Source organism: Amia ocellicauda, chromosome 17 (genome assembly GCF_036373705.1).
Source record: "Amia ocellicauda isolate fAmiCal2 chromosome 17, fAmiCal2.hap1, whole genome shotgun sequence".
NCBI classification, from domain to species: Eukaryota; Metazoa; Chordata; class Actinopteri; order Amiiformes; family Amiidae; genus Amia; species Amia ocellicauda.
The window spans coordinates 15,885,353-15,902,044 of NC_089866.1; positions in this window are offsets into that span (position 1 = coordinate 15,885,353).

Consider the following 16,692-nt stretch of genomic DNA (forward strand, 5'->3'; position numbering starts at 1 on the left):
TATTACTCAAGCAATCACTGGGTCCCACAGCTCATCTTCCAACACGGCTTGAATATATTTAATTTCAGCTGTGTTGATTTTTTTTTTTTTAAACCACTGGCGTTATGATGGTAAAACGTTAATCCCCAGGAAACAATATCGCAAGTGATTATGCAGGTCATCAGCACATGAGGAATTAAAGTACATAGTGCAATTTACCCAAAAACCGAACTGCTTAATTGGGCACTTGACTGCAGTCGTTGAACACATATGTGAGGGATCTCCTTATGGCAGCAGCCACAGGAAGGCTGTTGTACATGATAATGTATAAGGTCAAAGTGTAATTGAAGCACCAATTTATAAAAACAAGAAAAACAACAATCAAATCACATTTATGTTTGCATTAGTTAATTCAACGACCACAATTATGTGTTTTTAATTAACAAAGAATTAATGTTTTGTTTGCCACTGCAAAAGCCAACTGAAACGTGCTCTGTCATTAGGAGTGAAAGCCTCCAATGCTGATAAGTGCTGACTCAGTTGGACCAGGACCCAATAAGTATTAATGCTCCTGGAAAAAAGAATTGCTATCATATTTCCAGTTGATTTTAATTTGCTATTTTATCTGTCTTTAACAATGGGAGGTTTGGCAGAGGTGGTGTGCACATGATCTTTGCTCTGTCCCTCTTAGTCAGTTGACTTTCAGCGCAGTCATGCTGTAATTATCACCCCTCAGGCTAGCGTGGCACTTGGCAGGTTTTTTTTCCTAGGTAGGACTGTCTGCACCCCGTTGTCTGTGGATCATGCCGAAAGACAAAGATATGTTTATCAGGGTCAGCCTTAATGTTGTCAGGGCTTGAGAGTTTCCCCCCATGGCTTGAATACAGTTGTGAATGTGAATGTGAATGTGAATGAGCTGTTGCACACACTCATGTGTGGGGTTGCTCAGGCTTGGGTCAGTTGTGCCCCCCCACAGGATGCAAAGTTAAATTTTATCCCGTCTTAAAGGTCTATGTGTTTGATATTAATTACGTGCCTCGGCTCTGTGGATGCCATTGAAACCTAACAAGATACGGGGGAAAGGGGGCTGAGGAAATGATATTCATTAGGGTTGCCATGGAGACCATTTACCCACTGCTGACCCATATTCAACCCTTCGTATTCTTTGTAGGCAAGGTGGGGAAGTGTTAAAAGAAATCAAATAATGTGTGTGTATGTGTATGTGTGTATATATATATATATATATATGTCTGTGTATAATGATGTGCAATAGGAATGTCAAAAAGGAAAAACTGCAACACAGATATTCCATGTTGGCAGCTAATTGATATTATTCTTATTATTATGTATACATGATTCAGATTTATCAACAGAGGTCCTTATTGCTGCAAAACCCAACCTTGATTCATTCTCAGTATATGTATTAATCCTACTGATGGCTCAATTGACGCTCTTTACAAGGGAGAGCAGCTGCAGAAACACAGCGCCACTGGAACATGCAGGCTGTTTCAGATTAATGGGCAACTGACGTGTGATTAGTTTTTTTTTAAACAACAATAAGCAAATCAGTATGTGTGTGTGTGTGTGTGTATATATATATATATATATATATATATATATATATATATATAATGAGAGAGATGGAGAGAGAGACTATATTCCTATGCACTGCACACCAAAGCATTATGCTTTAAAAAAAATATTTTCTCTGCTATTAAAATGAAGAATCATCTTTAATTGCAATGAACAGGATAGACCGCTGCTAGACTCATAATAGGACTCAGCATGGTGCATGTGCAGCATTAATACAATTGCTGTACTCGTGAGAGAGAGCATGTGGTTGTTGCAGGCACGGAGAATGGGCCTGGGGTAACACAATTTACAGCACTGAGGGCCGGGCAACCGCAGGATGAGCCTGCATCTTTACAGACTTGCCTGCCTCTTGATCCTGTAAGGCCAAATCAAAGTTGCTGTTAATTATTATTATTATTTTTTTAAATGCTGACATTCAAAAATAAAAATCCTAGTATCTGAATATGTAGACCTCCCCTGCCCCCACTGATTGTTATTTTGATGTGGAATATTTCCTGATCCTGCATGTTAATTTAAATGAATAAATAAACAAAAATGGAGGAAACGATGATTGCTGCATGTTGTGGAAGGATTACAGACAGGCACAGAAGATCCCAGCTCAAAGAGGCCTAATTAATAGAAAGAATTCACACGAAACCCGTGATGGAGTATGGTGACAGACGAGTTCCTTTAAGTGAGCAGCGTATTTAATATGAACCTGCTTGTACCCACACAAACACACGGTTATCCAGCATGCCGGCACTCAAAATAAACAGGCGACCATTAATCATGAGCAGAGACTGTTGGCATCTGAGCTCAGTGCGACTGAGAGACAAGTCCGTCTTTTACTGAAGAGTGGAGTCACTGCCAAGTGTAAGTTCCCTCAAACACACTCATTAAATCCAGCAAATCCTATGTGTTTCAACTTGCAAATCAGCCCCATACCTTCTCTTTTTTCCTCAAACAGTGAATAGAAATAATTTCAAATTTATCTTGGCGGTGGCGTCGGGTGGGGGTGGAGAAGGCATTTAAACTTAGCCTTAATTTACTCAATGGTAAAACTAATTTTGGAAAGATCTTATAATCCTGATACATTTATAAAGTATGCATTTTTACCTGTTAAAAATACTTGTTTGGTTTCATTTAATTTAAATTAATCAAAATTATGTTTATATCATGGGCTAGTTTCTCCACTGGGAGTAAAATAGCCATTTAATTAATTCACTGTGGACTGGGCTGTTTGCCCAAAGTTTTCCCACAAGTGGGAAAAGTCAGCCGTGGAGAGAGTTGGCTGTTTTTTCGGTTTGTGATGTGTAACGAATGATCTCTCATCATTCTGAGGTACATTCTGTCCCAGCTGGACAACAAAAATATTGTGATGTAAGACCTGCACATTCCACCTCCCTTCCCTTTAATCCTATTAACTTTGCTTTTTATTTTAACAAGCTTCTCATTGTAAATACCTCCTTCCTGTTATTAATACAGGCCCTATGAATTCTGGGTAAACCACTTCCAGATTATGCATTACATTTAAAACCATCAGTTTCCACAGGCTGTGCTCTTAAATTGTTTCTTGCACATATAGCTACTCACTGCTCTCAGTACCTGTCCTTCCTGACCTAGGTGCTCTCCCCATAGCTCAATAACCTCTTGATACTGCTCTCTAGCAGACTCCTTCAGCATGCTACTTTCTCTTTGACTAAGCACATCACCTTAGGGTGCTTGCCACGCAGATCCTGTTTCGAGCAGAGCCATGACAGGATGATCCTCCCATAAGACAAACACTGGTTACTGTGCCAATTCTCAGGTGCACATCCTGCATGTGCTGTCTGCTCTTATTTTGTTTTTGATGCTACCACCCTATCACTCTATGCAAGCAGCCCCAAGCTGTTATTTCACAAGTGACAGTTGAGCCAGTCCAATGTGCTGTGTTTAATTTATATTACGTAACCCACTGTGTGCCCTCCAAAGCATATCCAGACTAGGCCTTACAAAACTTCAAATCATATCCGTTTCACACATGCATGCACACATACATGCACACACACACACACACACACACACACATATACATTAAACAAAACCACCATACGCTGGATTGCTTTCAGTTTAGTCGTCACTTCTCCCACATAAAAGTAATTTCTTGCTGATGGCATATAAATGTTACCCTAAAATTAAAAAATATATATAAAATTGGAAATTACCCAGATGATCATATATAAATACACACACATGCGCACACATATATACATCTTTATTCTCCTGCCTCTTTGTTGACTCAATTAATTAGATTATTATTTTTTTTTCTCCTTGCTGCCCATTGGGTGTGAGAAGAAACACAAAGAGTGGAGAGTCAGCTGAGCTCCGAGGACCCAGAGGAGCAATGGCTGTTTCACTGCAGCATTCAGCTTTGAACCAAGTTCCCCTGCCCATCCCCCCCCCCACCCAACTCACAGATGGTCTCTTGTTCTGAAGCCCTGACATGTAATTTCCAGTCACCGTTGCCGCTTAAAGCCCCCTCTCTCTGGTGGATAATAAAAGGGTATATCTGCTTATCCACAATTAGGATTTTGCACGTGTCATTTTTAATGCACCATCTTGCGTAGAGAATTAGCAGCCTCCTCATCCCACACCAACTTAGTGCCTGTCAGCAGCTTTCAGTGGCTCACTCGCTATTCCCTGACATCGGCAATGTATGAAACTGGAGGGGGTGGGGGTGGTTTGCTTTATTTTTTTTTATCCCCCCCCCCCTTTCTCTCTCCCCTCCCCTCTTCACTCTCAATATTTATATGGCAGCAATAGATTGTGATTTATATCTCATTGCACTTTGCCATGGACTGGCATTTGGTATTCTGTATTCGGATTGTCCTGTATCTACTGTAGTACCAGCGCCTGCGTCTTTTTATTTTATAAATGTATTTGTAACAGTGGAGATCCATTCTATCTAAGAGAATACCCTTTTAAAATGATTGAAGAGGTGAAAGTAATGAGCCAGGATTTATTTTCTTTTTTTAGTCACATATATCTATTTCTATTTGGAGCAATATTTGGGAACGGTTAAGAGGCTTAATCAGAACGTCTGAAATTTGACACTTACACTGGATCATCAGGGAGGTTTAACACAGTGGACTGTACTCCAGACGTTTAACTTTAAATATTTTTGAACTTTTATTTGATTGTTTTTTTATTTTCAGAATTTACATCTGGAAGCATTCTCTTTCCCTCCTTTTCCTAAAATAAAACCTACAATAATCCTAATAATCCTAATCACCTAATTTACCAAAATAATTCTTACCTTGCTGAGCAGAGCCATTACTAATGCAATTGTAAATGCACAGGCCTTTCTTGAATATTTCCGCAAAACAACATTGCGATGAAACGGGAACCTCTAATTATACCTGTTCTCATGTCATCAGCTACACCATTAAAATGGTACTCTCTAGGTTGACTGTGTGTGTTTTTCCCCCCCTCCTTTTTCTGTTACGTTAATTTTTAATACACAGAAATTTGCCGGTTCCAGCGGCTTAACTTGCAGTAATGAATAATCCTTTATATGAAATTTTCATTAAGAGCTGTCAACTGTGTTTGATTAACATTAATGCATCCAACTCCCCTCCCAACTGTATGCAGATTAACGCGATATCAGCGCAAATCAACTCCAGCAGATTCATCGCCTCCATATTCACCAACAGGCCTGGCCCATCCATCACTGTCAGCTTGTATTACTTCTGCTTTTCCGTGCCTCTGTCAAGAAATCCAGGCCGTGTGGTCTTATATTGATAAATATATCACTTCTTTTAATGACTGCGTCTTTTTGTTTTTAATTTACTAGGTATTTCAAGGCTGGTATCTTCTGGAGAACACTTTGTTCAGATTAACAGGAGCCTCTCCTAATCTCGCCTGGTCCGTTGCTTACAACACATACATTTTACCTTTCTTCTTCTTTTTTTCTGTCTTCTACAGTGTCACTAATACAGTGAGTGTATGGCGTGGGCTCTCCATTACTGTGACAAACCCGCTTGCCCTGGAGAGGAGCTCAGTGGCTGCTGCTCACTTCCAGGCTGCCGTGGTGATCCGCTGAAGGCTGTCTAATTCAGGTATACCCAGGGGAACCAGGCCTGACTTGGCCTCTTTTCTTTCGGCAAATAGCTGCTGTGCCCTCCAGGGCCCTGTTCTGAGCAGGAGTGTATCAAACTTGACTTTCCTCTCATCTCGTGTATGTTTCCTCAAAGGATTGGTGTCCCTTATGATGGGGAAAGAATATAAAAGAAAAAAAAATGTTTTGCAGCGAATGATTAGAGTACAGCCATGCGACATGCCATTCCTCCCAGCGCAATCCCTTCCACCCTCTTCTACTCCATTTCAGGACTTGGTTTCCTCTCTAGATTTTAGTGATCAATGTTAATGCATGTATTATTCAGTATTTAAAAACAGTTAGAGCTCTTAACCATTCTCCTACATCTACGAGTGAAGCTGCACTTCAGAAGGCACAGCGTGAAGCAGGAAATGCCGGTAATTTGTCTGTTTGCGAGGGATGCACATCATTCGAATGCAGAGAGGCATAAGAAGAGATTCGCTGAATTTAATGTTTTGTAACCTTTTGTCAACGTTAGTATTAGTTAAAAAATGGCAAACCAAGGGATATTTCATGTTTTTTTTTCTTTTTTTTTCTTTTTCTCAAGTATCTTAGATGGTACAACCTTTATTCAGCTACATATATGAATCAGTGTGGTTCACTGGACTGTGGGTCTGGTGATCATGGTGATTCATTTTCCAGTTGTTGTTCTAGTAAACAAAACAAACAATGATACATGACCAATATATATGCTTGATTTGTCATTCTGATTTTTAAATAATTGATTTAGGTACGTATATGTTAATTTCACTTCCCCCTCAAGTTCTGTAGTGACCACTCTCAGAGGCCTTCCCATGTCCTTTTGCATTCCCTATTTTGATAATTTGTCAGTCTTCCCTAATTAAGTGCATCTAAGCTGAAAGATGAGTACAAATCTATCTTAAGGAGAGGAGCAGTAGACCCAACACAAGTGTCAGACTTTTGAGGAATCCCAGAGTTGGAGATAAGCGGGAAATTAATGCTCCTGGTAGTCCTTTGAACTTCTGAGCTGCAACTTGTTTTCTGAAAGCCTGCTCAGGTAGCAAGCTGGCACATGCCTAATCTCTGTGTAGTAAATTAAGTGTGCCTCTGAAGCCTTGCAGAGTGCTGTGAAGATGGTAACTCCATGCTGAATGGATTTAGTTCACATGGCTGTTGGATTTTTTTATTTGTGCAACAGCACGCTAAAGAAATCTCCTGTGCTGTCCAGTTTTTGAGGAACTGAGATTTTATCAGTACTTTTCACAGGACCGGCTTTTTTAAAAGGAGTAAATAAATAATGAATTCTACCCAACTGTGCGATCTCACTGGCTCAGTTGAAGTAGGGATGGAATAAAGCAGACTAGACTCCTACAAGCCCCTCCACCACCCCCCTCTCTCCATCACCCCCACCCCCCTCTCTCCATCACCCCCACCTCCAGCCTTTAAATAATTGAGCTGTCCACTCTGCCTGTGTTGAGACGATAGTTAGGTTGACAGACAGATGGCGACAGATCGGAATAGGGGGGGCGAAACAGACAGACACACGGACAGACATGCTGTTGACGAGCTCGGACATGACGTGGCCTGTCAAGGCCCCGGGCTGAACCTGAGCTGCTGTTAGCCATGAATTAGCAGCTGACAGAAAACACATCCTTCAGAGATGAGAGAGGCAATAGAAAAGGGAGAGGAAATGGGATTTTAAGGGAAGAAACTGGAGCTATCTCTCTGTGGAGATCTTATTAAGGTGCAGGTGTAGGGGATTCTATCACAGCACTGCCTGTCTGCCATTGTATACAGTAGCGCTTGGGAGGATGAGTGAAGATTTTGGTAATACTCCTCAAAGGTTCCCTGGGTGCGCGCTCTCTACAGTCCTCCTCCAAAGGCTTTTTCAATCACGTACTGAGGTACCTGAAGTGTTTTCATTTTCCCAGCTCCCAGCAGGTGAGGGGTGGCAGCGGGAAATCGGCAGTGTGCCGTGCTGCTCCTGCTGCCGTGCTGTGAAGATCGACGAGTCAGGGGGGTAATTAATGCACATGCACAGGCCAAACTGGGTACAGACCTGCAGCTCCCAGAGCCCCTGTCCTCAGCCCTGGCCTCGCCTGCTGAATCGGCAACATTTGCACTTCGCTTGCTGCCTGGGGGCAGCTGTGACTTGAGTTCCTTCCACCTGCTTGGGGGAGAAAAGAGATTATTATTATTTTTTTCTCTCTCACATGTCAAAAAAACTATTCAAAATACAGAAGTGAATTATGTTACTTCTTGGAAGACAGAAAAATGTTTAAAATGTCTTTTAAAAATAAAACTGAAAGATATTAAACTAAAATAACCAGCAGGGCAAAATAAGGATCTTAGTACGTGTGACTTTGTATGAAATGCCAGGTAGCCATTCAAGTACTGATGTCAGATGCACTCAGGTACGTGGGAAAGACCAAGAGGTGTTTGTAACCTGTTATCTGTAGATGCAAAGTTGTTTGTAAGTGTTTGAGGGTTGAAAACTGTAGCTGTCCACCCGTCCAGCATGGAAATCATCTTGCCATCTCTTCTCCACACTGCCTAGGGGAGAAATTGTATTGGCCCTGGGAGCACTGTGATTTAATCTGGATTGTGGTGCTGAGCCCCGTGCCCAATCCCCCATAACATGCAGTAGGCATTTTAATCTTCTTGGAGAATTATCAGCTTTAATCTGCATGATGTCTTCGAAGACAAAAAAGATCTGATGAAATTAAACTGTTAGGTCCTGTACCCTCAGTGAGCACCACGCTCCTTCAGGCAGCGTATTTGTAATAAAATTGCTGCACCGTTTTCCAAATCTGTGGCTTTACGGGGCCTAAAGCCACACAAAACACTGGGGTAGATTTAAGAGCAATCAGTCAGAACACGGGTTATAGGATTGTGGGACACTAAGGAGATTTGTCTGTTTCTGATAAAATTATACAGAGAGCTGCCGTTTTAGAATGAGCAGCTTCTTTGGAAACCTGAATTCAGTGAACACTTGGTCATGTTGTTCAGGTCCTGCATGTGCAAGTGGATCGTTCCGTTTTGTGCTTGGTGTTGTATTGCATACACGTTCCTGTGGGGTCAGGGGAAATAGAAACCTTGACCTATCCAGCAACATGGGCAGTGAGTGGGTGGGGAATGGGGGTCCACTTGGATATGGCAGAGCTCTGCATGTATTCGTGGACTACAAATACACTGCCTATTTACATTAATAATACTAAATATAATAGCACATGAGGACCCGCAACCAAAAAACGTGTGTATAACCGTAAATAATGCAAATGGCTGGAAGACACCAGAGGTTGTTCAATTCTCTTAAGAGTGTCCCTTGTAATTCAAACTTGTATTTCTTTATCAACTGCAGTCTAACCAAAGCCATATCTGGGGCCGTTCCTCCGACCCAGACCTGAGGTTTAAGATAACAGTTTGGTTTGGTACCCGACTCCTGCTGCACTCCTCTCCCACGACTACTCCTCTCAGTGGAGGGGTGCTGCAGGGGAAACGTTTTAGACCACAGGGATGCTGCAGTTAAAGCTCCCACGCGATTCACTCATCTGGGGCCCCTCTGGAGTATCGGTAGGGTAAAAAAGAAAACAACTGGTGATACGAGGACAGGCTAACTTGAAAGGGAGGCGTGTATTCGATGCAGAGCATCCAAAGCATGCATCTGTCTTCAGATTGGGTCTCGGAGCTACTAGCACTAGCTTTGCCAATTGCAGGAGCCACCGGTAATTCTGACCATGCCTCGCACAATAATAGCCTTCTCTCTCTCTCTCCTCGCTCTGGGGCGTCATGCCGCTCCACTCCCTTCTTAACATGCAGTGCTAGTTGGCTGGTTGCCATGGAGATACACCAGAGTATTCATATTGGTGCAGAATGGGGGCTGATGAAATGCCTGAATCGTAAGAGGCAGGAGGAATGTGTTCATCCTCTTCGCCTGCTCCTCTGGCTTGCCCACAGGGAGCCACGCATCGAAAATGCATTCTCCACACCTGAAAACACTGACCCTTGTTTTGCAAACTATATATATATATATATATATATATATATATATAATCCCACTCACAACTCAATGATAGTTTTTTTTTCTCCTCAGCTGTAAGATTGGCATGCTCCACAGGGATCCACGGGCATGCATAAATCTAGACTGCATACCCCTCCCCAGCACCGGCCTTCATGGGTATTTGGGTTGTTTTACTCCCCTATTTGTTTGGAACTCTGAGACTGATAAGCCGGGGCGCAGGGGTTGCTAAAGAGGAATCCTGTCCTTGAGTTTAAGGCTTCTACAGAGGCTCTGGAGATGTCCTAGCTTCACTCCTTCAGACATGTCTAACCCATGAGTGCAATGCATTGAGCTGGGAGCCCCCGGAACGCTGCGGGCCCCGTCACCTCAGGGGAGCCCCACCGGTGGTTAGTGATGGTGCACTTTTGTATGAGAGAGCTGGGAGAGCTTGACGCCTGCATCCTCACTGCCCTCCCCCGTGGACTCCCGGCAGTGCGTCAGTGCCCTACGAACCTGCCACTTTGTGCCTGCAGCTAAAGAAGCCACTTACATGACGGAATGTAAGCATACTGGAAAGCCGACAGGGTCCGGTTTCTCTGGTGGTTGCCGACAGTCCCAAAATGTGTTTTGTAAAACTTCCATGAAGGAGCTGGCATGTTTCTTTAAGGTGGGATTGGGAGTAGGGGGGCACAGGACGGGAGTAGGGGGGCACAGGGCGGGAGGGGGGTAGTTTCAACCAAGGGATTGTGTGTGCAGTCAGCATTCAGGAACGCGCGGCCTGCTGCGCTTCCGAGGCAGAGCAGTGCAGATGTGGCGCGGCAGGCAGCGCATGTTGTTTAGCAGGGGGAACAGCAGGCGCGTTAGATTGTGTCCTTGAGCGTTTGGTCTTTGCCACCAGGGCCGTGGCTTTGACTAATCTCGGGCCTCAGTGACAGAAGGTCATTTTTACCTTGCAGCGATTTTTCTCTCTGAGCTGCTGTTGCTTTTGCTTCTGCTTCTGCTTCCTCAGGCAGTTTGAAATGCAAAAGGGTCAGTGCATTTGGGGGAATAGAAATGCAAATCTGCTGCTGTGGAGGCCATTCTTCTGTTGAACGACACCGAGCGCTCGCTTCCTAGGCGGAGGCACACCTTTCACTTCCCCTTTGTCATGTACGGCAGTATATTGCCTATGTGCGTAAAATGAAAACCGCATTGAGGAGATTAATCGAAACCAGGGGTGCAATTCACTGCGTTTTACCTGACTGCTCTTTACATTCAGCATCAATGACCCTGTTCTGTGTTGTTTCAGATAGGTTTCTGCTGAAACGTGGGTAATTTACGGCTCCCCTCCGCCTGAATATAATTCGGAAAAAGTGGGACAGTGGCTACGTTTTCCGAATGACTGCCAAGCAGATGTAAAGACTTCTTCACACTCTAATGCCCCTTTATGTAATCGCATCATTTAAAATCTTAGAAGTGCAGTTCATTTACAGTTAGTAGTGCTATTAAGAGAGGTAGTTTGCGTTCACTTTTTTGCCTAAAATGCTGTATGACTTTTGCAACGTAAATAAAATGGTTTATAGTTTTTTAATTTTGGGCTTTTGGATGACTCTTGAAGAGGCATCCAAAAACCCAGTTTTTTTGCCTCTTCTCAGAATTAACACCATGTGTGTAGCAGAAATGCTTTTAAACTTGCACATCTTAATGATGCAACTCATTACCTAACCTTATAGAAAGAGAACTTGTATGTACTGTGTTGAGAGAGTGTCTCAAATTCCACTTTTCACTTTCCACTTGGTGTCTTAGTGAGAAAGAAAGGTGGTTGGCACTGAGACTGTTTGACTTAAAGTCTGGGACATATCTACTGCATGTTTTGTTTACATGCTAAACTATCATAAGCAACATGTGTTTTTTGCATGTGTGTTCTTCATGGTGTGTTAGGAATAGCACTTGTTAATGGTGAGGCTAATTTTAGCTTCGTATTCAAAGTTAACAAGGGGAAGGACTTCGGACATAAACTGAAGTTGTTTTGGGTCTGGTCCTCCTGGGTCTCTGCCAACACTGGCTGTCTGGCCCTTGGGTTGAGTTTTGTCAGCAGCTTCCTTTTTTACAGTGTGATTGGCTATCCTCACATACCTCAAAGCCGTGTCTAGGGTGTATGGCTTTTTATTCCACTTCAACTTGTCATGGCCTCCTGTACCCATGCTTCACGGGCCAGTAAAGAAAAATACACACTTGGGCTCCACCATTATTTTTCTGGCTCTCAAGGTTTTCCCATAAGGGGCTTTTCTCTCGGTGCTCCCCTGTCCACACTGATCCTCCAGTCTGTCCCTGCACAGACTCTACTAATGCTGTCACTTTGCTTTGCACTGCGCATAGCTTACTACATGTGGTTCACTCCCTTATTGTAGCTTTGCACTGTTTCCTTCAGGAGGTGGACTCCAATCCTGCAGTACTGAGTCTGGTGAACTCCGAAACTGAAACAAGAAAAGTGCTGTGACTTTGATTTAAAAATCTGATTTGTATTTTCCTATTCTCAAAATGCGTAGTATTTTCATATTGTAACCTCTTGTAAGTGGCCTTGGACGAAAAAGTTATACAATAAACAAACCATACAATAATAATAAAATTAATAAATAATATCCTACATATAAAGTAATCTGCATTACAGTTTTCACTGAATATTCAAAAATGAGAACATTAGCAGTTGAAAGAATTTAATAAATAAATTAGTATTAATGTTGGAATGTTACGTGAGCCGTCTCGTTTAATCTTCCAGAATAGCAGTGTGTCGTGTTCCAGAACAGCACTGTGTAATTTTGTCACACTGCAGGGGGATGGCGGGGGGGATAATGATGAGGGTAGGGTCCATGTAGAGAGCTGCCACAAGGTCTTCCATTATCACAGGGTACTGTAGTGTATATGCTAATGGATAAAAGAGCCATTTTGCATTTCCGAAATCGGAGCAGGATGTGAGCGCTCTCTCCCTCTCCCCTGTACCTCCCTCCCTCTCTCGCTCACACTCTGTGAGTGTGTGAAGACAGCGCTGAGCTCTGTGACAATTCCCTAGAGGCCTAGGATTGAGTCACATGACTGCGGGAGTACGGCGCTGCTGCCTGTTCCCTGACCCCAGTCATGTAAACACGGCCACACTCCTGCAAGGCGCTGAATGGCCCTGATTATGTACGAGCTCTGGGCCGGCTGCCAAGGGGGAAGACCCAACGCGAGGCTTCCCTTGGCGGAGAGCCAGCCTACCATTAATGTGCAGAGGGAGGGAGGGGGAGAGAAGGACCGGCAAAAGAAGAGGAGAGAGGAAGTCAGGATTGTGTTAGTGGGTTTGGGCGGGGGGAGGGGGCGAATGTTGTCGTGCACCACTTTAACTGGTGGTAATCACGACAGATTTACAGTGCGGATAGCTCACACATGACCTCGTGTGATTGCTATGGCTAATCTTAGCCCAACAGATGATATCAGCATTTATGCGTCTGATGACATCGGACTATTAAAAATTTAAAGAGACAGAGCTGCGGCATCCAATATCCTTGTTTATTGGTGGCTGTGAAGACCATGCAGCTCGTAAAGGTCAGGCTTTAGCAGCAAGATAGGGACTGTGTTTTGATCAATTTTTGTTTTTGTTTTGTCTTGCTTTTGGAAGGCAAAGGAGGTCTGAGAAGAAGAACTGAGCAAGCCATGTCTGATACATTCAGAGTGAACATATGTGTTTAAGATCATGGGATACTGTGCTGGTTTGTAGCAGTCCTCCACCCTGCCCAGAGCCAATGTTTTGACAGGCACAGTTACATACTCAATTTTACATGAATGTGCATTGTGTTGATGGTTAGGGTTCTTGTGGTATTTCATGCTTTCAGTAAGTTATATTGGTTTTATTTGTGCCCTGTCTGTCTTTGACATTTATTGCTTCATACTAATACACATTTTGCTACCTGCTGCTTAAACTGTATCTTTTTAGTTTGTGTAGTATTATACTTACTTAAATTACATACCTAGCATTTGACTTCCCATGTTGTACATTCCTGCGGATTACTTTTAAAAGAAAAATATTAAAATCTCAATCTTCCTGTCACGATGGGCATTTCTGGAATGGGGTGGCATGTCGCAATTCCCTGATATGTCCATTGACCCTTTGTGGGGGAACAATTAAAATAAAAAAAACAGAGACAACGCTGCACTGGTGACAAAGCAAATAACAAGCTGGTAAGCAAAAAGCACTTTAATATTTGTTTGAATCATTCTTATGGGAGGGGTTATAGGTCACATATGAAGGGGGATGCAACACCCACCTGTTCATAAAACAGTGTCTGAGAGGTTAATGTGAAAAAGCCTTCAGTATTTGACTGTAATCAATCTCTAAACATTGTTAGGATTATATGTTTGAACAGAATAATTACAGGCGTGTAACTTCATTTTTAGGAAATCTGCAGAAAGTGCCATGGTATTAGAATTAGGACTTCTCACCAGATTTGTCCAATCTTATTTAGATTTTGCCTCTTTTCCTCTTTCCCCCCCCAGGAAACAGAATATTTTCAGTATCAGCCCCAGACTGAACTGTAACCATAAAACATGCACTAAAAAGTTGTTTCTGTTGTTTCCCAAAAGATTTTCCTCACGTTCACTGCAGTGGCTGTCAAGGGTGTTACAGGCAGAGCATCTCAGACCATGGTTTGGCAGCTCCCCCTGATCCCCACTCCCTAATCGCCCAAACCCCATACGATGCACGAGTGCAAACCATCTCTGAATGTTTTATGCAATGATGTGCAGAGGCGAAATTCACCAGTTTCATCAATAATTTACAGAAACACATGGGCAAGCTTCCCAGCGCAGATATAAAAGACAGGTTATCTTTAGAGAGAGAGCGGCGAGGGGCTTCCGTGTGTGTGTGTCTGTGTGTGTGACCAGAGAGGGTGGTGTGGGGATTCATAGTTCAGACCCTGGGCTCAGTCCCCAGTGCAGGCTGGCTGAAGGCTGTGCCTGATCAAAAGAGGACAGGCAGCCCTCAAGTGTCCTTGGGGTTACTGTGCCCCTTGTCCTCAAAAAAGAAAAAGAAAAAAGCCTGAAGCCATAGAAGAAGAAAAAGGTTTCGATAGCGCCATTCTCATCTCCCGCTGCAGCATGGAGGCCTGGTTGAGTTTTGGGTGCTTTAAAATATTCGAATTAAGTGCGGGCACATGACAAAAAGTCACAAGCTTCACTCTGAGGAATGTGCCAAGCCTTTTGTGTGTAACGCACAAAGTATAAAAGCAAGACAACCCACTTAGAGTCCAAAATCGTCACAATGCAGTCCTGAATTATCATCAGTGTATTTTACTGGCTTGATTGCATTGTTATATTTTCTCATCAAGTTGTATACTAGACGTTGATGTTGATGTATGTATTTATTAGTTTGAATAGAGAGGCATAGTATATAGTACAGTACAACAAATGCTTTCAACAAATCTCTGCCAGATAATTTAAAATTGTAAAAAATCTGTCATTTCATTAAAATAACATAATTGAGTTGTGGTGCCATGGTACATTTGACAAAGTTGCCTTTTTCTTGTGTTTAACTTTATTATTCAAGTTAGGGGAACTGTTGGAAAAACAAGTCTGAAATGTTTTGCATGAAGGATATTCAAATTCAAATAGTGGATTTGAATAGTGCCAAGAGTTAATGATGTGAGAAGCAGGGCAATTACTTCCTTCACAAAACTCCGGGCTTAAGAAATGGGAAATACAAAATGGATGCCAGGTCGGCCCTGGTCTGTGATGTGTAACTTCACTAAAACACAATGTGTTAAATCAGAGTGACCTGATCAAAGCATAGTTCTAAAAATATTTGTTTGTATTCACCATCTTTGCTGGTGTTTTATCCTGTGAATACAAAAAAATATTTTCAGTCAACCACATGGAGTAGGCTGAGGATCATAACCTGCATGTTTTTTAACAGCAGTTTTGTCATGTTCAACCTGTAATGCATATGTTTAGACCGTTTTACGCTCTTCGTGTCACAGTCCAAACAAACACAGACAGAGGTGCAGCCGCAGAAGCTAGATCAAAGCAGTATGGCTGCAAATAAACTTCTGAGGGCACGTGTCCCAACAAGGAGTCTTACCGACAGCAGCGAGATTCGTTCATTAGCTGTAATTAAGCTAAACTTTTAAGCAGAGGCAGATTATTTACTAGAAGGATTCTCTACCTTGATTTGTGCCTGGCTGTGAGAGTTGAGGTGCCACACACAGAGTGGAGCCCCACGCAATAATCCCATTACAACACTGGGCTCTTAAACCCAAAGGTCAGGGCACGGGCCCGCCTGCAGTTTTCTTTTTGTGCCTTGTGAAATTTTTCTTTCCACAACGCCCAGGGAAATAAATATGGGACGATGGAGGCAAATAAGCTGCAGGCCTCTACAATAAAGCAGCATAGGTTATTATTTTGCTACTAGGGCACTCACAGGGCTCAGTTTAAACAGGGTAGGGGATAAGACCTGTCATCCCATAGCACAGGTAAAAGAAATCTACTTTAGGGTTTGCTATTTTAAGATAACTGAGCTCTGTTGCAATCAAGGTTTCAAAATCCACCTGCTTACCATGTCAGCTTGGCTCTATTTGCTGAATAAACATCTCCCCCCCACTATGTCTTTGTAAACCAAAAGTGCATGACACATTTGATGACTTATCTTAGGTGTAATAGGTAACGATTCTAAATAAATAAATAAAACAATTGTTTCTGTCATCTAAACAGACGTGTGTGTTTGTGTGTGTGTCTGCATTGTGTTTACAACCATATAAAAAAGGGGAAATATTGTAATGGAAATTGAAAAAATAAACAATGACATTGAATTAAAAAAATCTTGCGTGTAATGAAAGATAAACGAGTGGTTGATTTGTGTATTTTGCAAAGTGAATCTCATATTCATATTCATATGCATATATCTGTAAAACTGACCTCTGTTTCCAAAATTGGAAGACCTGCAGACACAGGTTTTCTAACCGCAGTGGTTTGCATGTATTGCTGCCGTTTGACAATACTCTCTCATTTAATTGTCTCAGACCCTTGGCCGCACTATAAG